This window comes from Pteropus vampyrus, unplaced genomic scaffold (assembly GCF_000151845.1).
Source record: "Pteropus vampyrus isolate Shadow unplaced genomic scaffold, Pvam_2.0 Scaffold562, whole genome shotgun sequence".
NCBI lineage: Eukaryota > Metazoa > Chordata > Mammalia > Chiroptera > Pteropodidae > Pteropus > Pteropus vampyrus.
This window is the reverse complement of record NW_011889343.1, coordinates 160807-188499: the sequence shown is the minus strand read 5'-3', so window position 1 is coordinate 188499 and position 27693 is coordinate 160807.

Below are 27693 nucleotides of genomic sequence, written 5' to 3'. Positions count from 1 at the left end.
GAAAATTAGAGTGAGAAGCAGAGAACTGGTTGGGTGAAATACAGACTACTCTTGTTAATGTGACTTCATTTGTACCCAGAGCTGGTGAAATAGCAGGAGACTTAAGATGAATGCAGGTAAAAGTTTTAGGATCCAGTTGCTAGAAGGTTGCTGGCTGGAGCCTACTGGGTTTAGCAGCTATTTGAGGAAACCTATCCTCCTAGTCCTTTGCACATATTCCTGATGTAGAAATCAACCACGGTTCTAAAGGCCGTTTTTTTCCATAGCATTTCTTACTTTGTTGTACTAAAAGAACAATAAAAATCCCTCATGTTCTTATATTTTCAAGAAGTGATATCATATGTACATAATGGTAAAATTAGCCCCAGGATCCTGTTGAAACATAGCAAAAGAAATCTTCGTCATCAATTACTTATAAACTTATTATTGGTGTCATGTAACTGTATAGCAATGATTTCAGCAGAAAAACAATAATCACGTAAATGCCTAAGTACCAACATGACCCACATATTATCAATAATAATGGTAATCGAATTAGCTTACAGTTAGGCCTTTAAAAGATCTTAGTTTAGACATAATGCATATGTGAATTGTCTAAATACACTTTGAAATAGGCCCACTTTAATGCCTAGTGTGAATAAAGAGGAAAGTGTGTGTGTGTGTGTGTGTGTGTGTGTGTGTATGTGTATCCAGCTTGTAAGAAATACTTTTCTTACGTGTCAAAACATAATCATATACACACACTTTTATTAAGAACTTGGAATATGAACGTATAACATAGACTCTAATTAGACATAGTGAGTAGTAGTTGTGGGAGAACAAACCTTCCTAGAAGTGGGAAAAAAGTTTGGGTTATAACGAACTACTAGATGGGGGATGGGGGATGGGTGGTCAGGTTTGGTCAGCCTGAAGGGTTAGCAAGCATGCCGGCACCAAAGGTTAAAGCAACAAGGTGGGAAAACTAAAACTGGTTATGTTGAGATATCCCCAGAAATCCTGAAGGAGAATCTGTGAGATAAGGCTCCAGTTGCCTTTGCAACGAAAAGGTCCAAAAGATTTCTCGGAGCAAAGAAGAGAGATGACCTTTAAAAGCAGGACGACTGGGTTGAAATTTTTGCATTAAGTCTTCTATATGCAAAACATTATAACTTCTTTCATTTTTCATTACCGAATTCATCTTTCTCTGGAGTGTTCCAGCTGATGTAAACTTGCCAAATTGAAAGTAACCCAATCTCTTCTGGTTTAATTCAAGTTCAATTCGAGGTTAAAGTCTCTATTAGGACAGCTCCTCTCTTTTCCCTCCCCTCTCTGAGCTCTCAAACTGGACGCTCTGTGTATTGCCTCTTGGCAATAAGAACTAGAAGGACCAGAAGTTGAATGCTGTCTGCTTAGTCTTCAAAAGTTTCTAATGCACTGGGGCCAGATGAAGAGAAAATGGTGCATCTGGTCCTACTGGGCACTGACATTGGCAGCTGAAGCATGCATAGATAGAATAAGTTGTAGTCCCTTCTCTCCTCATGGGTAAGTTGCCATGAATGATTGTTTTTGAAAACTTGTCCATCTCCCCTAAGTCGATTAAGTTCAATTTGGCTCTTTTGTGTTCTGTAGATTTGACAAGGTCTTCCCAAGTCTACAATGTAGTCCTAAGTGTGGGCACAACATCCTAGAGTCCCAATGGTCTCTTTGTGCCCTGTTTGATAGTTCTCCCTGGCAAAGCTTTCCTCTCCGTCATCTTTTGTGCATCAGCTACAATATTTGTAGAAACCACTGGAGCCCTCACACCCTCAACTATGGTATTTCAGGTTCATTTGTTTAGAAATCTTGTACTCTCTTGCTATTCTACTGTGCTTGTGCCATATTTGGTTTCCACAGAAAGCGGAAAGCTAGTCTGGATATTCTCAGATTCCCTTTCGTTTGTCTGAGGTTTCCTTTGGAGTTTCTATTGTCTCACCCTTTCCCTTTGGCTGAAGCCTAAGGCTGTCAGGGACCTAGGCCACATTCTAACTCTAGTCTTACCTCCATTCCTCTATCTTCTTCACCCTTTCCTGTTTATCTTATCTAGTGAAGAGGCCCTTTTTTTTCTCTTGAGTTGGAACTTCCTTTCTTCATATCCTCCTCCTTGTCTGCTTATGTCCACATAAAACTATGTTTTCTGAGTAGACCAGGACTGCTATATAATGGAGATATTTATTAAAGGAGAGAGATAAAGATATATAAGGAAGAATTTAGGAAATAAACTTATTCTTAAAAAAAGCCTGGCTTTTAAGAATATTTTCTTCCTATGAACCTAGAATAATCAATTTTGTGAATTGAAATGGTACAATAATCTCTTTATTTTGGGAATACCTACCTCTCCTTCTCTAGATCAATAGTTTCATGAATTATCCTCAGTGGCAGATGGGTCACAAGAAATTTTATTTACTGGAAGATAAAAAGTACACTGCCAATATTTTCAATGTGCATTTACATTCCCAGCTACTGAAAAGATACACTTCTGAAGTTCCCTCATTCCATCTTCTCAACCATGATCTTCTCCTGTGTGTCCACTTTGAGGTGGACAATAAAAAAGACAACCAATTATACCCAAGAATATGAACAGGTATATCTAACAAATAATCACCTGAAGTGATGTGTAGGTATACGTATACTCATAGGCTCTTCATACACTCTACTCTCTGTTATAATTTTGATATTGAATGGTATATATTACCAAGTTACTTTTTTAAAAGCATTCCCTTGATGTCTGACTTTTATTTCCTTCTTCAAGCAGTGATGCAGATGAGATAGAATTTCAGCTCTACACCAAGATGACTAATCCCCAAGGCTTCTTTCCATGTAATTATTTTTCTATTTGAAAAAAAATTGTAGAAATTATCTCTAGACAAAAATGATTTCAGTTTAATTGATGAATTTTAACTCCAAGATATTCTTGCCTGAAATTCTTCTTACACACTGAGTTAGATTTTCTTTTTAAGTACAAACCAACCAGAAGACAACTGGAATTCCTAAATCTGTCCATAATTAACAACAGTTTCTCTGTAGTTTATGTCTCAAGCCTAAGTATTTCTACATTGTCCATCATCACAAGCATTAAAAAAAAATTTCATGAAGATAAAAGATAATAATTAGTTGGGAATGGCAACCAGATTGTAGTACCCTGATATGCCTCTTATTAATTTAATCTAAATGTATTCAATAAATACTTATTGTGCCAGGCTTTGGACTAGCAGGATATGCAAATATGAATTTATAATATTTTGAAATGATCAAACATTAAAATCATCACTTACTAATACATAAATATCTGGACTTATGTTATGATAGCTAAATATATTTATTCAACTGCCATTGATCAGATAGGGCTTCCCTCCCACGAACTGTGCCCTCAGGGACAGGAGCAAGTAAGATGTTATTATCCTAACTCATAATTTTATCACTAATCTCATCATTTTTATTCCTCTGCATACAGGTTTGCTGTGAGTCTTTGTAAACTGTAAGGTTCATAAACTATTTTAACAAAAGTCAAGAATAAATTATTTGATTTGGCAGTCAATGTTTAGTGAGAAGGACTTTATGTGAAGGAGCAGGTGGTGGCTCTTTGAAGATGTTCTCACTGTTATTTGTTTCAGCATTTTTAGTCTTGGTTCCTACTATTTTTCTTCTCTTTGCAAACATTTTTTAAAAGTTTTAAAAATTGTACAGTAGAAACAAGAAGATAGAAACTATTCTGATACTGGTGAGAAAAGAGACCTACAGCATATATTAATAATAATAACCATGAACCTTTGTACAGATTTTTTCATTTCAGAAGGTACATTCACATATATTATTTCATTTTATCTCATAATAAAGAACTCTGGCACTATCAAAGACATTTAAAAGCGGAAATGGACTATTGGTATGGAGCCATCAAAGTCACAGATTCTGGATAGTGAACTGATTTTCTTTTAGTCTAAGGAATAAAGTCATCTATTGTTTTTTTTCTGTGCCATGCTGGCCTTTTGAGTATATGTGCTTTGTTTTTATTTAGATTGCTGGAATACATACTCTTTGAACCCATCCAAAATGGCAGTTATAAATCATAAATCATAAATCTGTGAAGCTCTAAGACAGGGAGAATTTTCTTCCCATGGACCGTAAGGGTACATGTTAATACTCCTCCATCCATAGCAGCATGGTCCTCCTGATTCATAGGAAGCCCTTATTTTTTAAAAAACTGCACTGGCTCATTACACTATAACACTGGGTGATGAAGGGACTTGGAAGAGTGTAGGCAGTAAATAAGGGAAAGGAGGAAAGAGAAGAAAAAATAAAAGCAGAAATCCAAAAAAATTCTGTTTTAAAGGAAGGGAGCAAAATAAATCATGTGTGTGAATGGGGAGAGACCAGGTCAGGGATGGAGGTCCAAAGATATTCAGATTTATTAGAAAGGATCTAATTATTTCTTTAGAGAAAAGTTTATAATCCTATAGCTCGTGCAATCTTTGAAGTAATGTATCTAAGTTAAAAAAAAATTAGAGACAAATATGCTAAACATTACTTGTGATTAATTCTGGGTTGAAATATAAGTGATAATTATTATTTTTGTTTGTTTGCTTTTTTGGACTTTGCAGACCAGACCAAACCAAATCAAATCAAATTTTATGACCTCCTTTCTGGCTTTATTAGTGATAACTGGCAACATCATTCACTCTCTGGAGAGATTGTTTTGTTTGGTTAATACACAACAGCAATCATTTATAACCATATCATATTATAAGTCAACAAATATGTTGATCATCTACTATGTGCAGCTTGTGCTGAATCAAATAGAAGATTTAGAGAGCTCTTTGCAAAGCCGATTCAAATTTCTAATTTTTACAATGAAACAATTTTTTATTCTTTTGTCAGCAAGTGCTTGTATGCTTTTGGTTCATTTCTGGTCTCTGGAAAGTAGAACATAGTATTAGTAAATGTATGAAAACACATTTATGCACCCTGGAAAGTTAATGTTGATGCTGGTCATTTTCCAAATAAACAATTAAACTGAGCTTTATTGAGATAAAAGAGTTATTATAGTTAACTCCCAGAATTACTTGGTTCTGTCTGGGTTCTCGTTTAATTGATTTAAATACCGTATGCTATCAAATTCCCGTTTCCCAAGTTCAAAGAGAAGTGGACGATCTGGAGAGATGAATGTTAATGATAAGAAAAAGACAAATTCAATATTCCCAGACTATCCAAATAAAAACACAATATATTTTGATCCTTGGCCTACTACTGAAGGAATTTAATCTCTAGTAACATAAAGCTTTTGGATCAAGATTTTTGGAAAGGCTGAGTTGGCCATTTACAAAGAAGGTGGTTGTGAATGATTTATACTTGTAAAAATAATTTGCAACTCATTATTTATTCTTAAATAATAAACTCATATTTATTTAAGACCAGGTCACATGGATGATATTGCCACAAGATTTATTTGCTTATTTAAATGGAATTGAAAACCTTTAGTTTTTGGACTTTGTATGCATTTTTGTAAGCTGGGAGGGCCAGTTTCTTTAGTTTGGTACTAGTATCAAATAATATGTTTCAGAGCCTCTGGTCATTACTGTGTGTTTTTATAGGAGAGAAGATTGTTTTTAACTTTTTAAAAATCAAATGGATGCAGATCATTTTATTGCTCATTGACTATCAATACAGTACGGGCATGGCCACATCCTAGAAGTGAAGTGTTTAAGAGTGAAGGATTTTGAGTTCATTTCACTTAGTCCTACTTGAGCAAATCTCTTTCTTCTTTGAGCTTCATTTCCTGTATCTGTCAAATGGATATTAAAATGGCAACCTCATAAGGTTATTGTAAGAATTAAATGAGATGATATAGGAGAAGCATTAAGGTAGTTTCATAATGCACATTCAGTTTTCATTAAAGAGCATATTGCTGTTTTGTTATTGATGAAGGTCGCTTATTCAAAATCAATCAATTCCCACAATGTCCTTGCTGAAAATTTACCTAAAGCAGTTTCTAAGGTGTCTTTCCCTCCGCTCACTGCCTATGTCTCCTTCATCTGTTCATTTGAAGCATGGCTGGTAAAATCTCTTATTATGGATGTCATTTCCCACATCCTCACTTCTTTCATTAATCTCCTCTTCCAGGTCCTTGTCCCCTTTAAACATCCCTTTTATTATGAAAACATCTCAGAGAGAGAGTGTAATGGTAGTGATTAATATTTTCTTTTATAGAATATGTTTTCAAAGTTATATCTAAAAAACATTTGTCTGACCTGAAGTTACAAAGATTTTTCTCCAATGATTTCTTCTAGAACTTTTATAATTTTAGTTTTTATACTTAGATCTGTAATCCATTCTGAGTTAATTTTTATATATGGTACAAAATATGAATCAAAGTTTATTTTTATATACATGGTAACCAATTGTTCTAGCACTATTTAAAAGATTATTACCTTTATCCTGAATTATCTCTGCATTTTGAAAAAACATCAATTGTCCATATATATGTAGATCTGTTTCCAGATTATTTCTTCTGTTCCATTATTCTACTTGTCTATCTCAAGAACACTACCATAATATTTTGATCATTGTAGCTTTATAATATGTTTTGAAGTAAGGTAGTATAAGTATTTCAACTTTATTCCTCATTTTCAAAGTTGTTTTAGCTATTTTAGGTCCTTTGCATTTTCATATTATTTTTGCAATCAACTTGTCAATTTCTACAAATAAAATTCTGCTCAGATTTTGATTGGGAATACTTGTAATATGTATATCAATTTGAGAAGCATTGTGTCTTCCAATCCATGGATATGGTATATCTTCTACATTTATTTAAGTCTTCTCTAATTTCTCTAAGTAATGTTTGATAGTTTTAAGCATCTAGATCTTGCACAGTTTTCTCCTTAAGTATCCTTAAGTATTTTAATATTTTTCATGCTATTGTAAATAATATTTTAAATTTTTTCAATTTCAAATTGTTCTTAATATATAGAAATACAATTGATTTATTAAATTGATCTTGTGTCTTGTCAACTTGCTAAATGCATTTGTTTTTTCATGTAGCTTTTTAAAATAGAATCTATCAGCAATTCTACATGGCTGACTATGTAGTCTGTGAAAATAAGACAGTTTTACTTCTTCCTTTCCAATCTGGAACTAATGCATTGGCTAAGCCCTCCACACTACAATATTGAACAGAAGTGTTGAGAGTGGATACATTTAGTCTTTTATAATTAAATATGATATTAGCTATAGATGTTTTGTAGATGTTCTTTATCAAGTTGAGAATGATTGTTTTTATTCCTAATTTGCTGAGAGTTTTTGTAATGAATGGATGCTGAATTTTGTCAAATAATTTTCCTGCATCCATTGAGATGATTATATGGTTTGTCTTTTTTAGTGTATTAATATTGTGAATCATATTGTTTCTTAATTGCTACACTAAATTGCATTCCAAAACAAGCCTCAATGGACATAGTGCATTGTCTGTTTTTAAATATTGTTATTTGCATCCCTGTTCATAAGGGATATTGGTTTGCAGTTTTTTCTTATAATTTTTTTTCTTGTAATGGTTTTGTCTAATTTTATATCCTTGCTGCATCTTACTTTAGGTCTTGTGCTCTTATTTTATATTTCTAAAATGAAAGTTGAAGTCATTAATTGAGGGCTTTCTTCTTTTATAATATAGACTATAAGTCTATGTACTGCTCTAGCCACATAAGGTAAATTTTGGTACATTGTGTTTTCATTTTCATTAGATTAAAAATATTTTTTAATTTTCCTTTTGATTTCTTCTTTGATTCATGAGTTATTTAGTAATGTATTATTTAGTTTTTAAATATTTGGGAAAAATTTTTCATTTTTCTTTCTAGTTTATGATTTCTAATTTCATTTCATTGTCATCAGAGAATATACTGGTTTTACTTGAATCACTTCAACATTTCTAAGACTTGTTTTATGGCCTCAAATATGTTATATTGTGGTAAATGTCATGTATGCACTTGGAAAGAATATGTATTCTGCTGTTGTTGGATGAAGTGTACCTCTGGACAAGACACATCAAAAAGGACATGAAATCACTTCTGGGCAAAAAAAAAAATGCATAACCTGATTCTAATCATGAGGAAACAAATCTAAATTATTAGAACTTTTCAAATATATCAAGTTCTTGGGGGAGGAGGGAAGACTAATGAGCCACTTCAGATTAAAGGGGACAAAGGAGGCATGTCAAGTAACTGCAGTATGTGATTCTGGATGAGATTTTTATTTTTATTTTATTTATTTTTGCTGAAATATGGCATTATTGAAATAATTGATGAAATTTAAGTTCCTGGTTTTGATCATTGCACTATGATTTGTAAAAGAATGTTCTAGTTCCTAGGGAATATGTATGTACTGAAGTATTTAGATGTAAAAGAGCATCATATATGCAACTTACTCTCAGATAGTTAATTAAAAAAATAATGTATATGAATTTAGAGAGTCTGATAAAGTAGACATAAAATGATAGCAGTTGGGGAATTTATATGAAGATTATACAAGAGTTCTTTGTACTATTATCACAACTATTTCACAGTAAAAAGTCAAAAATAAATGGACTTTTTCTATGATGACGGCCATGATTAATAGTATGCCATTTAGCAGATTTTTTTGGGGGGGGGGCGGAATTATACTTAATATGCTCCTATTAGGAAAAATGACATTTTAAACAATAAGTAGTTAGAAATGCTTTTTAAACAAAAACTTTTATAAAAGAAAGCATCTGGAGAATGAATGTTTGAAAATATTTCTCAATATGACTCTAAAAACTTTTGAGTATGCCCATAAAAAATGCTGTATTTGCACACTTGAATAAAAAAGTAGGAATAAAATTTCCTCACCTGTTGAAAAGTTTTCCAAATGTGTTTTTTCAGTAAAATTCTGCTCTAGAGTCTTGCATAACAAATCACTCCACAACTAAGTGGCTTAAAATAATTTATTATTATCTCTCATAGTTATTCAGTGAAGGCAGACACAACTAAATGGTTTTCACCTGAGGGCCTTTCACACAGCTGCAGTCACATGGTGAGTGAGGGTGAAGTCACCTGAAGATTTCTTCATTTTTGTATCTGGTGTATGGGCTGAGTTGGCTGGAACATCTGGGGGTCCACCAGGCTTCTCTATCCTTCTCTCTCCACATGGATTGTTTGGGCTTCCTCACAGCATGGCAATCTCTGGGAAGTCAGACTTAACATATGGTGGCTGGCTTTCCCCAGAGCCGGTGTTCTCAGAGAAGCAGACAAAAGCCAAACAGCTTCTTATGACCACATCTTAGAAGTCAGGCAGCGACTTTACTTTTACCATATTCTATAAGTAAAGAAGTCATAAACCAGCCAAGATTCAAGAGAATAGAACGACTCTTCCTCTCGATAGGAAAATAGCTTGGTTTTACAAGGAGAGAAGAAACTGATAGTGGCCATCTTGGAGAGAAGCTACCAAACTTTTGAACTGATTTGTTAAAAATACAAAAACTGTGATATCTTCTAGTTACTTTATAAAGAAAACATATTGATATATGGGAAAATGAACATTTGCGAGTTAAACTTTAGGGAAAGACTTTGATTAATTGGTGGATGGCATTTAAAAATGAATATCATAATTTAGTCAGTATAGCCAAGCATGTACTTCTTCCCTTTGAGTCTACCTTTGTGGGGTACCATTTTCAGCTGTGACAGACAATAAACTGAGTTTTGAATGGTTTTATCATATAGAGTCAAATTTTAAAAATCCACATATTCAATTACTTAATTCTCACTAAAACATTACTATTAATAATAGTTTTATTAAAAGAAAGCTTTTGACTATTAATAAAAATAAAATATTAACTACTTTATATCATCTCTTTTAACTTCTATTTTTGAATATAATTTATGTACATAATATATCTGATATATGATGGAGAGAAGCAGCCTACTATTGTACTAAGAGCATAGATTTTGGAGCAAGATGCCTGGGTTTGAATTCTGGTTCCACTATTACTTGCTGTGTGACCTTGGACAAATTACTTTACCTCTCTGTGCCTCACATTTTTCATCTCTAAGTAGGGGTAATGATAGTACCTATATCATAGGTTAAGAGGATTATTTGAGTTAATATAGAGCCTGACTTGTAGTATTTAGCTATTACTATTTAGCAGTATCTTTAAAAATAAAAACCTGCAGACCATTTGACCTAGTGATTCTACATCTATGTATGACTATACAGAAATACTCATGTGCACCAGGAGCTTTGGATAAAAATGCCCATTGAAGCATCATTTGTAATAGGGGAAAATGGAAATCATCTAAATGTGTAGGGGAAGAATTTAATAAAATATGATATATAGATACAACGGAATACTTAATAGTAGCTCCAAAGAATGAGGTAAAGTTACATGTTTTGATTATGGAAACATCATCGAGATAGTAAGTTAAAAATCAAGTTGTGGAACAATGAGTACAATATGACTTTATCTATGCAAAAGACAATCATAAAATTAAATTATGTATTTCTGTATTTATAGTTGTATATAATATAAAGATCTGTATTTGTATATAAATATTTGAATGTGTATATATGGGTATAAAAAAGTCCAGAAGGACATATGCCACACGTAGTTTACAGAGCGGTGGGTCCAACAGGACTGTGGGTTTCTTGGTATTTAATGAATATTTTATAAGAATGTTTCAATATAATGACAGTATAATTTAATTTTTGAAAAGAATATGAGAATAACTCGACTAGATTGTGAAAGGGAGGGTGCATTGAACTCGATAATTAGTCACATAATTGCGGTCAGAAAGGGGAAAACAGACAAGTGGATTTTTTGTGGTACTTTGTCAGACTACATTTCACCCATTAACTTCAATGTAGTAAGAAGAATTTCTTTTGGTATTTTTTCAGTTAACAAATGGTGGAGAGAGATTTCTTAAAGACATTTACTATAGTCAATGGCATGAGTAGAAAGTTTAAGAACTCTTGCATTTTGTTCCTTTCAATGCTCACTATCAATAATAGTTCACCCAATTTTTAAAAAATCTATTAATTTATCCCATCCATGGAGGAGAGATTCCTTTTGCTACTGTAAATTTTCCACTCATTTCCTTGAGAAAAGAAAGAAGTAGTACAGCAGATTATTAAATTCATATCGTATATTATTCCTAAGTGAGAATCACTTTTCAAAGTCCTGAGTGTAATTGTATCTTGATATATAACTTCACTACATGCCTCCAAGTCATTGGCACTTCTCCAAAGAGAGCAAACAGAACTTCAAATATTATTTCAGAACACTGAGGGAAAAGGGGAGAAGTGAGATTGATTTTGTTTTAAATGACTGGAGCCGGACTCTGCATGAGCTAGTCTTTTTTGCCTTATTTCTATGGTTTTTGTTTGCCAATTAGGAAGTATCACCTGGATTCCACAGTTGGGCTAAACCAAGAGCTCAAACTAACAAAGAGGAGAAGGAGGCATGCTCTCTCGACAGCTGTCTGCCTGTGTCAGCCCAAGTTACAGACGGGAGCAGCTGTGCCTGGGCCCACATGTGCCCCCGTGAGAAAGCCAGTTCAGATCTAACAGGAAGAAAAAATGACTCCTGTGATCGCAGGAAAGCAACTTGATCCTCTTATGGAAAGTGATGGTATTTGTGGTCGTTTATTAAGGGTTAGGGGGAGTCTGAGGAAAGACTCCCATCCTCAAGTACTGCCCTTCAGTGGGAACCCAGCAGCTCTGACGAAAAACAAAACACGACTCCTGAGCCAGGAAAGAAAGCCATTCCACATGTCAGGTGCTCAGAGGTCTGCTGTTGTGAGGTTTTGCTTTTGGTGCCTGGAAGATAGGAGAGAAGGGGGAGAACTCACTTGCTCTGCCCAGTTTCTACAGGAAATCATAAATATAGATTCAGAGAGCCAGGAGCTGTGTGAATGGCCATCATCGGCTTCATGGTATTTCCAAAAAGGAAATCTTTCCAAAACATGAAAAAGGACTGTCCCTTTGTGATGAGGAGAAAGCAGTGAGGGGCTAAGAAGGGGAAGTAAGCAAGCTAAAAGCCCCAGCAGCCCAGGCTGAGGAAAAAATGTATTCCTAACCAAAATACTTTCATCCTAACCAGTGTCCCTGGTGATTCAGGTCTCTGCTTCCTTATGGGGACCATGAAAGGCACGTGACTAACATGCTAAGACTGAAGCCACATTAATAGAAATGCTGGATAGGTTTACTTCATCCAGAAGTAAAAGAACCACTGGGATACATCCCTGGGGTTAGATATTAAGGACTATTTCTGCTCTTTGTATTTGTATTTAATTGTTTTTAGCTTAGGTTTTTTGTTGTTGCTGTTGTTGTTTTGATAGGCAATACATTCACATGATTCCACAACCAGAACATATTAATAGGCATAAAATCAAGACACCCTCCTACCTGCCCAGCCCCTACTCCTCCCCATAGGCAGCCACTTCTTGCTACCTGTCCTTTCGGGCTTTCTTTATGCATCACAAACACAAGCAAATATAGATTATTGTTTCTCCTTTGACCCACTCAGTGATAGCAAGTTATAGATGGGGTTTCATTCCTTTTTTTTTTTAGCTTTATAATTTTCCAGTATGAATGTATAAGAATGAATTTAACCAGTAGCCTTTATCGATAAACATTCAATTGTTTGTAGTCTCATGATTACCAATAATGTAGCCAGGAATAGCATTGTAAATACATCATTTCATCCACTTACAAGCTTTCTATGCAATAAACTTCCAAAAGTTGAATTACAGAGCCAAATGGCATGTGGATTGCAGCAATATGGCCAAATTGTTCTAGATACACGTAAGCAATCTATGAGAATTTTCCGAATGATCGCCAACATTGTATATTCACATTTTGAGGTTTGGGCACTCTGACAGATGAAAGCTACTATCTCGATGTCATTTTAATTTTAACTTTTTAAATTATGAGTAAGTTTGGACATCTTTTTATATATTTGTATTTCCTTTGCTATAAACAGATATCCTTTGCCCATTTTTCCGCTGGGTTGTTCGTCTTTTCCTAGGAATTTCTGCTATTGAGTCCATCTAGTGATTTAAAAATTTTGGGGGGAGTATTGTATTTCTCAGTTTTAGAATTTCTATTTGGAAAAAAAAAAGAATTTCTATTTGGTTCTTCTATTTATTTTATAGGACTTTATTTTTTTCAATTGTTAGTGTATTCCTAATTACTTTAAAATTAAAACATTTGTATAATAGCTACTTTGGAATTGTCATCAGATAATGCCAATATCTGTGTCATCTCAATGTTGATGTCTTGTTAATTGCCTTTCTTAATTCAAGTTGAGATTTTTATGGTTCTCAGCATGTTGAGATTTTAGATTGTGTCCTAGACATTTTGAGTATTACGTTATGTGACTCTGGTTCTTACTTTTTATTTCAACAGACTGTGAACCTGTTCAGGTTCAGAATGCAGGCCTTGGTTCACATTGTGAGCTGTGGTTCAAATTTCGATATTATTTTCAAAGTCTTGGCTGTGTTGTTCTCGTCTGCTCCACTGTGTACTAACCTGCAACCTGGGTGAGTTAAAGGCTTTCAAAACTCTATAAACTAGGTTACTTTCATAAACCATGGTTATCTGTTGGATCAGTCCCCACATTTACCTCCTGAGGACAGCCATAAAAGCTCAGAGGCAGCATTTAAGTCCGTAGAAGAAAATACTTGTATAATCATCTCATAATATGCAAAGTCTTGAGTTATCAAATATCACATTATCATGCCTCTTCTAACAGCTTGCTTCTAAATTATGGTCCCTCAAGCCTGCCGGTCAAGGAAAAGGACCCATCCCTGAGCCAGCTCTGTCTCAGACACTTATCTCCCTGCCAATGCCTAAGGTTTCTAACTGCAGGACTTATATTCTCAGTCAAGGGCCTTTACTTGAAGCCCTCTCTGTGTTTCTCCATTTCTAGGTTCTTTTCTCTTATATTCATATCTTTCCCTCTTTAGCAAACAATAACAAAGCACATAAACAACAACAGCAACAGGAACAATAACCAAATGAAAACTTCCTTTATCCTGCTGCTCTCCTCTGGCTACCAACACCAACCTTTTCCTTTCCAGCCAAGTTTCTTAAAAGAATAATCTATGAGTCCTCATAATCCCACTTCAGCTTTTCTCACTTCCCATCACATTATGAAAAATTCTCTGTCTAGGTTGTCAGCAACTTGAATATCGCCAACTTCAGTGAGAACATCCTAGTCCCCCCTGCCTCCAGCTCCTTACTCTTTCTCAAAACTCCCAACCCTTGTTTCTGGGACACTCCTCTCTTTTTCCTCTCACATCGCTAACAGAGAGTTGATGGGGATGATTCTCATCTGGGGTCTTCCATGCAATTGCATTCAGATGGTGGCTGGGACTGGAGTCATCTAAAGGCTTGACCTGGCAACACACATAATGGTTTTTAGCTGGGAGCTAACCTGGGGTGATTGACTGGTACTCCTACATGAGGCATCTCTTTGTGGTTTGGGCTTATGACGGCATGGGTTTGCTTCCAAGAGGCATTGTCATGTTTTAAGAATGAGTGTTCTAAGAGCCTAGACAGATGCTCTAAGACTTCTTAAGACCTCCCCTTGGAATGCTGCTTCTGTTATCTTTTCTTAATCAAGCACTCTCTTAAGCCAGCTCAGGATTAGAAGGGAGGGGAATTAGATCCTGTCTTTTAATGTGATGAGAGTACACATGTCCAGAGAGGGAAGCCATTGAGGCGATTATTGCAGAAACTATTTACCTCAATGACCATATCATTTTCTTGTCTTTAACTCTTTTACTTCTCTCCAATTACTAAGAGATGAAGTCCAAGCTCCCTATAATACCGTGCATAGATTTTTCAGAGTTTTCCAACACTTACTTCTCCAACATCTCTTCCATCCACTCCCAGCCTCCCACAATTATTGCTTCTAAATCTTTCCATCCCATCTCTGCCATAGATCTTAATGGTTATTCTCTCCCCAAAACACCTTAAAATCTCTTCTTATCCTTCTTCACTTAGCCAAATCCTACTTCATCATGTAAGACTGTTTAGACACCACATCCTCCAGGAGGCTCACTTGAAATCCCAGCTTAGGTAGGGTTAGCCACTTCTGTGAGCTCCTATTGCACCCGGATGCACTTATTATAATACTTGTTATAATACTTGTATTAATATTACCTGTTTATGAGTCTCTTTCCCCTCATACTCCTAGATGGTTAGCCTCCTGAAGGCAGGAACTAGGCCCTATCAATCTTTGTACCTTCAGTGCACAGTGCCTGCACACAGGAGATGCTCTAGGGTCTGTTGACACGGCAGCGTGCTCACTGTGTGGCAGAGCTGAGTTTTCTCCATTGTCTTTGATTATGTTCTTTTCCGCAGAACATTGCAGATACTTTAAGGCAAAAAACAGTGTGGAGTACGTGGTGGCTTTTTAAAGTGTCAGCTTGCCTAGACTTGCCCGATTCTTTCCCCTGTATGTTTCAGGTTAGGGTAGTCTACAAGAGAGACTCTTACAGGAAATTTGGAGAGTGGAGGTGAAGGAGCTGTGATGTAACTCACACGTTTCTACTGATCTGCAGGCTCATCCTGTTGGTGGGGCAGCAGCTAGGCCTGCAGTCGCTCTTTCTTCCCCTGCATCCTTCTTTAGCTTCTCTGGCTCCTGGGCCAACTCTGTGATGAAGGGCACAAGCTTATCCTGCAGGACACCAACCCCATCAAAGTCAGAGGCAGCAAGAATTGACATGTGTTTCAGTCTGTCCTTGGGGGTTCAGGCTCGTCTTTGCCTCTCTATGCCTGCCCTGTGGACAGCAGCCTTATGAAGACTGCCTGGTCAGCTCACATTTTGTAAGGTAAAAAATCCTGTAATGAAGACACATGCACGCATAATATATATATTACCTCCTAGTGATTCTGCTTATCTGATCAAAACATAACTAATATGGGTGGGGGGAGTTTATCACGCAAAATTTGAGACATGTCAAAAACAATGGTAAACCATCTGGCTTTTTTCGTAGCTGCTGCTGTAATAATAATACGACCCATCAGATCTCCCTGATAACTCTTCACCATCTCCTAGGAGAGCATGGGGGTTAATGATGAGCCTTTGCAGTCAGACAGGTTGGATTTCAAGGCTAGCTCCACCACTTTCTAGCTTTGTTCATTGAACAAATTCCAAAGCTCAGTTTCCTCATGTATAAAATGGAAGAAACAATTATATCTACCTCACGGGTTTATAAAGGATTAAGAGATACTCCGTATAAAATTCTCAGATGGTACTAATGCATAATTAATGCTCAAACCAAATTAGCTAATATTAATTATGTAAAATACAACTACTTTAGCTATCTCTTTTGTCCCTAATTTGTAGTCCACTGACTTACATTTATACCCATAACTCATGAACTCATTTATACCCATAATTACATGCACATTCCCTCAATTGAAGTACAGAGGTTAAAATGCACTGTAGAGATAATGAGTATAAGTATTTTGAGACCATCCCTAGTCATTTATGGTTTTAAGAGTTTATAATAATAAAAAGTCAGGAATATTAATAAGATACAACTGAGGATTAAAATTGACATAGTTAGCTTGTGCTGATAATGTAAACTCAGTTCTGTAATCCCTTCATTCCTTTTGCTCTTTTATAAATCTTTCTTTAGTCTTAGAGTTTTAAATACTTTCTGTTTTTAAAATGGTTTCAATCCATGTATTTAAAACTGCTTTGTAAATTATAAACCCTATATTTGGCACTTCTTTCCATTTTAACTTTTTAGGGAGTCATTTAAGAAGGTAGACAGAAACATGGCATTCAGAAACAGTTGAAATATCGATCCTTCCAGAAAGTTTCCATGACCTACCAAAATCTTAACAAAATGGAGAAATGAACACGTCTTAGAAATCTCATTGGCGCTCAGGGAGGAGGCTTGCAGGCATGTGCAAACAGATAGCGAGAGAAGATCTTGGAATGATTTGACTTTTCTATTATTTTTGCCTTTTGGAACATTTGATTTTTCTGGGTTTTCTTTGTTTATGAATCAAAAATGCTTTTGTTTATGAAGTTGATTAAATTATTTTAAGAACATAAACAATGCGAGATAAGGGACTCAAACATTGTGAGCCTCTCTGTCTGTCTCTGTGCTAACAAACGGCCTGTGTCATAATAAAACAAGTCTATTTCTAAATAAGGCAAAAACGACTGGGTCCTGTCTGGTGGAGCAAGACACCAAACAGAGCATCCCGCTGTTTCTGCTGCCCTGGCTGCACCCTGGGAACTTCATGAAACCCAGTATTATGTAGCAGAGACCAAAGGTCAGTTCTCAGACAACAAAAGACAATGGCTTGGATATTTGCTTATCATCCCTCAGTGCGTGGGGAAAGCTCTAGATTGTGAGAACTTAAAGCAGGGCATCCCCCATAGCTTCCTGAGGCTGTAAGGAGCTGAATTTATGTATGTTCCTAACCTTCCTAGCTTACCTCACCTTGAGAGAAGACCATGTTTTATAATCTCACCTGGCATATAGGAGGCATTAAACATTAATTGTAGTCTATAGAATAGAGAAACAATTTTCAGTTTTCTTGGCAGTAAAACTTTAGTTCAAATACAATTTTATATAAAACTCCAATTTAAGAGATAAAGCAAAGCCAGAGTTTTGAACTCAGCTTTCTTTCCCCTCATATGAGTTCCCCAGGAATCCCTGGAACAGTGTCTTGAAGATAAAAGATGGGATGAAAATTCTTGCATTTCTAAATGCTATTTTCTAAAAACCCAATGTAATGTTCTACAGGCCCCAAAAGATGGGAGAGTGTATGTATGTTAGGCACAGACAGAAAAATGTTTGTTCCACTTGGTGCATCTCTGAGGGTGCACGTCAATGATGGGCCTTGCACAAGACTGATGGGTGCTGAATCTGGGTCCTAGTACTGGTGGCACCTCCAAGGCTACCTCCTGAAGGATGCAGATCTCCAAGGTCAGGGCTCAGGGGCCTGACGTGTTCTCATCTCTTTCCTGCCTGTACCTGCCCACCTTCCCATACATGAACCTCCTTCCATGGCCTGATTCACCACAACTCCTGAGAATTCACAGGAATGTAATGGAAGCTGGGCAAATCAACATTTTTGGGGATGTGAAGAGAACTAGTATTTGAGTTGCTACCAGGTGTGTATGTCATTCTTAGATCAGAAGAAAGTGGGTACAATTTAGAGTATATCCTCTCTCTTCAAGGAACTCATAGTGTCATGGGAAAGATAACATGAGCTGTTCAGGGCTATAGATTTGTCTTGAGGGCCAAATGGTGTTATGCCAATTGCAGAACTATTTGGTGCAAGAGTAGGGTTCTAACCATGCTTAGGCTCATCGATCATTGTGAGCATGCGGTCATGATGCACAAGACACGGTCTAGCCTGTTCTTCTTACATTTTTAAGTAAATTTCAGGAATCCAAGGAAACTTTTGTGTCATAATCTCAAAAATGAAATTCTGGGATAAAAGACAGTCCTTCTGCTCTTAGGGGAAGGGCAGGTTGCAGGAAGCAACTTCCCTGGAGGTGGGGCTCCCTTCTCTATGAAGTTCACTTGCTGCCCTTTTGTTCCTAGTGTCCTGGGTGTGCTGGTCAGGAGCATGAGAGAAAGTGTGCTTTACCATGTCTGAGCCACAGAGCTGAATTTATAAAAATGCAACCTCTTTCTTGCTTTTTGGTTCTCATTCCTGCCTTTCATGGGGTTCACTGCTAGCTGTTGTAGATTAAAATATCTACCAGCAGACACGATGTCTGGCAAGTTTAGCTGTAGCTAGTGGGACTGGCATTCTCAATGGTTGGTTCGGTACCCATAGTTTCCTGTTCGAATGATAGGTTATGTGAACATCCAGATTACAGCCAATATATAGGTAGAGACCTGATTTGTTACATGTATAGTTGAGTGATATTTTTTATAATGAGCATTTACAAATTTTTAATTATCAGTTATGTATATTATGAGGCTACTTGATCCTTATTGCTTTGCATTTTACCTCAAAACTGTTTATTATGCTTTTTTGATTCTTCATAAGGAAGCCTTGTTGACCATAACATTGCATGTTTTCCACTATTTTTTAAAAATAATTAAGCAGACACTCATTTATGAAGACACCAGTTTATTCAGATAAGGGAGAAAAAGGCCCTGGAAAATGATGTATGATGGCTGCCTTCCAACGCTTTCTCTCACACCCATCTTAGGCTGTTTTTCTTATGTTTTTAAGTAAATTTCAGGAATCCAAGGCATCCATAATGCAGGTTTTCTAATTTCTTCTTCTCGATGTTGCCCAAGCAGACTTCCCACCTGTGCCTTGTCCCCACCCTTTGGCAGGGGGAGCAGTGCCCTCCCAGTGAAGGGAGAGAGAAGGAAGGTGGGGGTGGCGATCGCCAGTCGGTCTGACCTTTCCTAGCTCTGCTCACTGGCCTGATGCCGGTTTCCTGGGCACCATCTTCATCCCACACCTCTTCCGCCTCCCTTCTTTCCCTTCTGCCCTCCTCTCCCTCCCCTCTTCCTCCTCCTGCTCCTCTTTTTCTCTCTCGCCAGCTCCAGACTCAGCTGCTGTGTTAGACCGGGAGAGGGATGGTTTAGTGTGCTTCTTTTAGGAAATCTTTCTTTCTTCTTTTACAAAACCAAAGTTGGGTGAAGGGGGACCCAAAGTTCCAGGTTCATGAAGAAGGAAGGGAATGCTGGTGGAGCAGGGCTGAGGCCCACGGAGATGGGAATGGAAAGACCCCTCCTCCTTCTCAATGCCCCTTTGATAACAATCTTTAGTCTCTAAAGGACCTAAGGCAGAGATTCAAGGACAAAGCTTTGAAACTTCACCCTGCTTCTCAGAGGTCTGAAATAGCATGACAACAGCTGTGGTTGGAAATAATCAGAGTTGATGGTAAAAGAAAGGAAGTTGATACCCAAGGAAGAGAGATGGGGGTGGGAAGCACATCCTAAAGTGTCTCCAAGGATTTCTATCAGCAAGAGATGCTGAATTCCTACCCACTCCCTGCCCCAGCCCCCAGGAACACCCCAACTATGCTGGTCAGCGATGAGGTCAGCGTAACTTTTCTGCTCGTTACTCCATGCCCAGTTCTTGCTTTTTCTCAGCCCAACTCTCTCCAGGACAAAGGACCTTTTGGGTGACTTAGATTGTGAGGCCCTTTGCTGCTCCTCATAGTTCCTAATGTCTCTGGTTCCATGGGAAGGCAACTGGGCACTGGGCAGAGGCAGCCCCTGCTTATGGCATCAGGCAAAGGGCAGAATGAGGGTCTTGGTTTAAAGCTGACCCCAAACCACTGCATGGGACTACCCCAGATAAAAGGGGAGGACACTTAAATCTCAGAATGCACTACTTCAATTCCTCAGCTCGCTCAGAATTTGGGGGGCTACCACCTGCTTGCTTCTGAGGGCTTGGTTCTCCCTGGGAAGGAAGCCCCCCTGGGCGCTCACATTCACATCTGCTGTGGCGCTAATGGAGAAATTGCACTGCCAGGCGTGCTTGGAGGAATAGCTCATGAAACAGATTGTAAAGCCACGGACATGACTCGCTCTCCTGTGATTTGGCACTTACGTAGCTTTTTCCACTGGCACAGAAGGAGCAGGAGGCCAGCCCTCCCTCCTTATATGAAGGATGGCTGTGAGGCTCCAGTTTGCACCCTAACCATGCTCATGAGTACCCAGTTCTTTACCCCACAATTCTTCAATTTCATCCTCGGGGTACCTGGGGATTTTTACTGAGTAGAACTGTGCTAGACATAGAGGTGGCAACTTGGAGGCCATCCTCATTACACATTCCAAATTTGAAGTGACTTGAATCTGTGGGCGCTGCCCTAGGCGTCCCAGAGGCTTGACACTGGTTCCCAGACAGTGGCTGCCCTGTCATTGGGTGTGAATCTGTTTCTCCTGGCTGCCCCAACAATATGAGGTTTTCTGCTCCTGCTTGTGCTTCACATTCTCTCTGGGCGGCGTTTGCGTTGCAGTGAGCGCACATTTCCGGCCTGCGGGGGATGGGACACCGGCCAGCTTGTTCCCTGGGCAGTGAGGCCCGGCTGCAGTCGCAGCTGTGATGACTTCATGACTCTCAAATGGCCATGGGGCCGGGGAACAGGGCCGGGATTGTATTCACAGGGTGGAAGTAGCAAGTGTGAAAGAACTGCGTCAGACTGGACCTCCTGCCTTATTATTTTTTGAAAATCGCTCTTATCTCCAGCAAAAACTCCCTGAGTGCCTCTGCCTACTTCTCCAAGCCCCCTTAATGGCCTAAGAGTCAGTGGGGCCCTCTTCAGCCAGGGGCACATTGTAGGGAATGTTAAATACTAAACCATCTCTAGATAGATTTTCAGGTTTTAGGGGATATAATAAAATTTTGCATTTGAATCTGCAAATGAGCCCAAGTCAACATTTGGGGTGGAACGGTAATGGCAAAAGAATTGGCTTTAGTTCTATTAGCTTGTCTGCCCCACCCAGGGGAGATTCTGGCGGAGTGATGTGGCCATAAGACCCCCCAAGAGCCCTGCTCCACTGAGGTCCAGATTATCTGAGAGCTGAGACTGAGGCACTATGGGTCTTGATGGTCAAGCCTCCTGACATTTTAATGTGGTGACAACTGTCCTGGCCATGACTAGATGGGAGGAACATGCCACGGATGATCAGATAGGACTGTGTTCGTTACAGCTTTGTTTGCAATGGTGAAAAATTGGAATAACCTAGATGTCTATTAACTGGGGAATGAATAAGTACAATGTGGTATATTTATATGATGGAATTGTATACAGCAGTTAAAATAAATAACCGACCCGAGATAGAGCTCAAAAAAAGAAAAGGAACAAGTCACAGAATGATAACTGCAGTAGGAAACCATTTATGTAAACAGAGAGGGAGAAAGAGAGAGAGGGAAGGAGGGAGGGAGAGAAAAGGGGAGAGAGAGAGAGGGAGAGAATGGGAAATTAGAAAGAAAAACCCACTAGATGCAATTTTATGTTTTCTGTTCTGTCCTAAATCCCAAACCCCAAACTTTCTATGGGAGGACGAGGGGGATTGAAATTGAGGAAGGTAGTTGAAAATTCCTTTTGAGTAAATAGTCAACTTTTTAAGGGGAGAATAATTTTATTTATTTCTTATGTAATTAAAATTCATTATAAAACAGAGGAAAATGAGGTGTTAATGGTTTACGAACTTAATCCGTTCAGATTTAACAGATGTGGAGCTTTGTGTTTTGACCTATTTGTGGATAATTAGTGGTTTCAGTTCTTTTTTTCTTTCCCTTTGCTGAGATGTAGCAAATCGATATGATTAAAAGGGTGAGACAAGGTGGCGTGAGTGTGGGTGTTCATAAATCAACAGGTGACTGTGTTAAGTAACATTCAAGAAAGTTATTTTCTAAGTCCTTAGCCTATCATACTGTGGACTTGCTGAGCCACAGGGTCACAAGATGGGGTGGCAGCATTTACTGCTCTAATTGGGTCGTTTAGATTGTGGGGTGAGGCCCAGGTAATGAGACCTGGTAAACGGACTGATATATTGCATGTTATCCTGACATTTCCCTTTGTACCTTCCACTTGGAAAATCTTGCAAATAGATGTAAGTCAGCAGTGCAAACATCGCATTGGAAATTCACTTTATTTGGGGGTGAAGTGAATAATATAGTTAAGTATTCTGCAAACCCACAGGTGGCGATCGCTAGAGTCACAGAGATTTTTAAATACATGGTATAGTTTGTCTGTGTGTGTGTGATTTAATAATATAGAATTTTAAAGATAATAAAAAGAAAACACTCAGAGAAGAACATTTAAAATGAGAAATTATAAACTTATTAGGAAATGGCTTACTGTTTTATAATTAGTATTAATAATTAGTTCTTTTAAAAATAATCTTTAACTATAATAATCGGATACTCATAACATAAAATTTAGCAGTTAAAAAATATAAATAACAAAATTAGAAGCAGACAAAAATGCATCAGTGGCTAACTCTTGATGATTTGATAATGAATGTTTTCTTCTAGACTTTTCTATTATTAATATCACAAAATCTTCATCCCCCTGGTGATATTGTTTTGTAGCTCATTTTTATCATGACTTGTTAATATTTGAAAGACCATCATCCCAAAATGTTCCCTCATATCCTTTTCTAGTCAATTTCTTATCCACCCCAGGCCTTGGTGACTACTGATCTGATTTCTATCCCTATAGCTTAGCCTTTTTCCAATGTTATATAAATGGAATTATACAGTATGTGACCTTTTGTAACTAGTTTCTTTCACTTACCATAATGCTTTTGATATTCTTCCATATCATTGTATAAGAAGTTTATTTCTTTTTATTACTAAATAGAATTCCATTGAATGCGCGCATCACAATTTGTTTATCCAATTATCATTTTGGGTATTTACTAAGCTTTTGCAATCTCTGGGTTGAGGTCTTTCATCCAGTTCGGAATATTACTAGAGATAGCTTTTCAAATATTATTTTTGCCCCAGTCTCAATCCCTCCTGTCTTTCTGGGGCTCAAGTTGCAGTTATGCTGCAACATTTGCTTGGGTTCCCTTATCTCTTACACTCTCTTCCATTCTTTCCATTCTTTTTCTCTCTGTGCTTCAGTTTGGGTCTTCTTTCATTGACTTCAGCTATGCTGTACTTTTTTTTTTTTTATTTTTTTTAGGTTCTTGAACATTCATAAGGCTATTGCCATCAGGCTTGTGCAAATGAACTTGAAACTCTACTCCTATCCTTCTTTTGCTTGGTTAACTCTTAGTCATCATCCAGACTTCATGTTCTCAGGAATGACTTAGCTGATCTCCAGGATGAGGCCAGCTTCCCTGCTACACATCCTCAAAGCATCACATACCTTTCCTTCTGAGAATTAACCAAAATTGTCATTTTGCTGGCATTTTGTTTAACTGCAGAATTGTTTGTCTATTTTCTCCTCTAGATCATAAGCTCCACAGCCCAGGTGTCATGTCTGCTGTTTGTTTATTATTGTTTCCCCATCTGTAGCCTGATGCCTGAAACATAGTAGAATCTTAATATTTTTGAAATCTATATAGAATGAGTCCCTCTTTTGTGACTTGGGGTCCTGACTCCCAAGACTATTCACGCTGCCTCATCCCAACTAAGCATGTCATCTGTGCCTGCATAGCCAGCCTCCACCCTCAGCGATGGTCTAGAACTATGTACTGCATCAGTTAACTTCAGGGATGGAAGATCAAACCACTTACAGAGGGCACATTGGCGAACCTTCTGCCATAGCGTAGATAGAAAATCAAGTTGAAAGCAGAAAAACAGTTTGAACTTAACTGGTATAGACAGTCCTTGGACTCATGGGAAACTGCTGGCTCTTTTGGCTGAATTCTTGGTTATAAATTTCTCATTTTGTGGTTTGACCTAGCAATTCTCATTTCTGGGAAATGACTGAGCCAACTCTCTGTTCTCCTATTTGCCAAAGAGCTTCTATTGTTTGCGACTACCCCTGAGTTGCCATGCTGCCTTACTTTCACTACTTTACTCATTCCTCCTTCTTTCTTTCCCTTTTTGCGTTTTTCTTTCCTTTCTTTCTATTTCTTCTTTCCTAGGGAAGACAAAAACATATAACTTCAAACAGAGACATTACTATTTCAGCCTAGGGAGCTCTACAAATGTATTCTAGAGGAAATCAATTGTGAACTAGGTGAGAAAGGTGAAGTAGAATCTTCTACGTAATACATCTAATTACATAGGAAGTGGGGAATTTTCATGTTTCCATATACATGTATATAGAAATTTATGAATCTACAAAGAGCAAGGAGAAGAAGATCGAAGAATTGCTAACATTTACTTATCACATGCATTATCTCATTTAATCCTCCTACATATCAGAATATGAAGATATTGTTATTATCCACTTACAGAGAAGAGAACCAGATGTTTAATGTACAACATCTGTGTAAGACTGAGAGGAAGATCATGGAGGATATGGATTGTGGTCCTTTAACTTATTGACCTTTATTTTTCGGGAAATTGCACTCAGCAAATTTACCTCACCAATGCATAGCTCTGATCAAGTCCCTCTATTGTTTAAAACCTTCCCTATTTTCTAATCAAAGACATGCAAGTTTATATGTCATGTGACTACCCAGATAGTTTGCTGTTTTATTGCTCACCGAGAATTTCAAAAGAGGAACGTTTTCCAAACCGTTTTTACCATGGAATGCATTTTCTCCTGGAGCGTCTTTCATTTTTCCAGTGACCTTGGAAATACTAACCTATAAAAATAATTAAGTATCTAAGTCTTAAGTAAGTTAACTAAGTTAAGACATAAGTACTTAATTAAGTACCTAACTAAGTTAACTAAGTACCTAAGTAACTAAAGACTAAGTGACCCAGTCTTAGGCACTTAAACTAAGTTCCTCATACCTTAGTTTATTCCTTTTTGGCTATCTCAAAGGTTTTCAGGGGCCAGGCAGGTAATGAAAAGGAAAGAAACCAGGAGTGAAATGATACATGATAACCGACCTTCCCCAGTGATGGAAGGGGCAGAGCATGACCAGCTAGAAAGCATATACCTTGTCCAAAGAAGAGAACAACGCTCACTCTAGCTGAATGTTTCTTGTCCTATGAAATGTAGGCTCAGCATTGCAGAGCTTTTGGTATTCTAAGAGAATTTGGAAACCTGGATTTTGACGTAAACTATTCTTATTTTTAAAGGACAGCAACTAACGCATGTTTAAAATTCTATGTGGGTGAACACTGTGAGCCAAGCAAAACACATCTACAAGCTGAATTTGGCAGATGGAACAGCTGGCTTGTGACTTTTACTCTATATAATAGGATCTTGGCTTCCTTCTTCTGCTTTCTTTCTAAAATGACACAAAATTGTTTAATATAAACTCCTTACTTTTAGGAAGCGATATACAAATCCATTTTGTTCATTCTTCAGGATCAAATATAACAAATACTACATGCATACACATTTGCGTGTATACATAAATGCAAATGTAAACTTCAGTCACATCCATATTTGGCTAACACATTTGCAAGATTCACCTCTTTCCACTGCTCTTCTTTTTCACAGTCCCTAGAGGGCCACATGCAGTAAGTGACAGTGATTAGCACTCTTCAATCACAGGCTATCCAGACCAATGGGTGGTTGATTTAAACTACTTTTTTAAAAAAAATTATTAAATTTATTGAGATAACATTGGTTAACAAGATTATGTAAGTTTAAAGTGTACAGTTCCATAATACATTATCTATATACTACATTGTGTGTTTGAACTACTTTTTATAAAATCTATTTACACGTGGTACAAATGGTGATGATTTTTAGATATCCATATGTTTGCATCTAATACTTTTCTGAAGAGAAAAATGAAAATTATATGTAGAATATAATCTTTTAAATATTCTCTTTTAAAGGTTCTGTGCTTTTTAAAGTAGAGAATAAGTCAGTCTTAATCCCATTATCAGTAGAGGTCTGGTTAAAATACTAGTAAAGCCTTCATTGTGTAAATGTGGGAATTGCTATTGGCATGTATGCTTTTTGGAGTATGGACAAGTGAGGAGTCTGATGTGGCTGTTAACACAGTTGAGCTCATTCTGAACATATTTCACACACCTTCTCCCACCTGTCACTCTTACCTCCTCTGTGAAGCCTCTTCTAACTGCCTCATCCTCTCTACCTCTGGAAATTTACTCCCTTTTCTGCAGCATAGATTGGATCCAATGGGGCACCCTATGAAAATACCATACGAGAATAAAATCTGCTTGTCTATCTCTCTTTTGGGCATAGAACTGTAAGACTATGAGGGGCAGTGTTATCCATGAATCTCAAGTCCTCGCATTGCACTTAACACTCCAGAGATGTTCAATAAATGTAGACTGAATGGTCATTTAAATGAAACATGGAAATTTAGAAAGTATCAGAAAGAATATCAACTAGAACTGTCCATCCACAGAATGAGCAGCTTTGATGTATGAGCCCTCCATCATTCGGAGTGTTCAGGTAGAAGGTGGATGACTGTCATAGAAAGTATTTCTACACGGAATCAGAAGGACTGGCTGAGAGCCTCTCATAGGTCCCTTATAGTTATGAGATTCAACAAAGATTTCAGCTTTCTCTGTCATTTGTTCTGGTCCCTGGGTTGTGCAGTTAGCAGAGCAGGTATTTTGCTCTATTCTGTTTTATTCCCCAAGCCTTCCCATTTTACACACAGGCCTGACTTCCACCTGCCAGCACCTGCAATTTTTTTGCCAAGGGGCTTTGTCTGGCCTCTAGAGCCCACTCCACCTACAGACACTACAAGCAGAGGTGCTGGAGAATTAATGGCTCCTGGAAACATCCCTGAGCTCATGACTGAAGGCAGCTGGTGGATAAATATCCCAACTCCCTTGCCAATCAGGTGGGATATGGCTCCCCCTGGTTCCCAGTGCTCCCTTAGGGAGGTCAAGCTCCAGTGCCTACAGTGGAAACTAGCCTGATAACACACACTTTATTGCCTGTCTTCCCTTGCTTGTCTCCCTTCCCCACTCCCCTCCTGCCGATTCCTGGGGTCACCTCCCAAATAAATGACTTGTACTTAAATCCTTGCTATGGGGTCTGCTTCTGGGAAATTCAAAACTATAGTTACAATCTCAGCATGTTCCTTCCACGAGGTAATTCAGAGGATACCCACATTTGCTTCCCAAAGGAAGGTCCAGTTTAATAAATAGCAG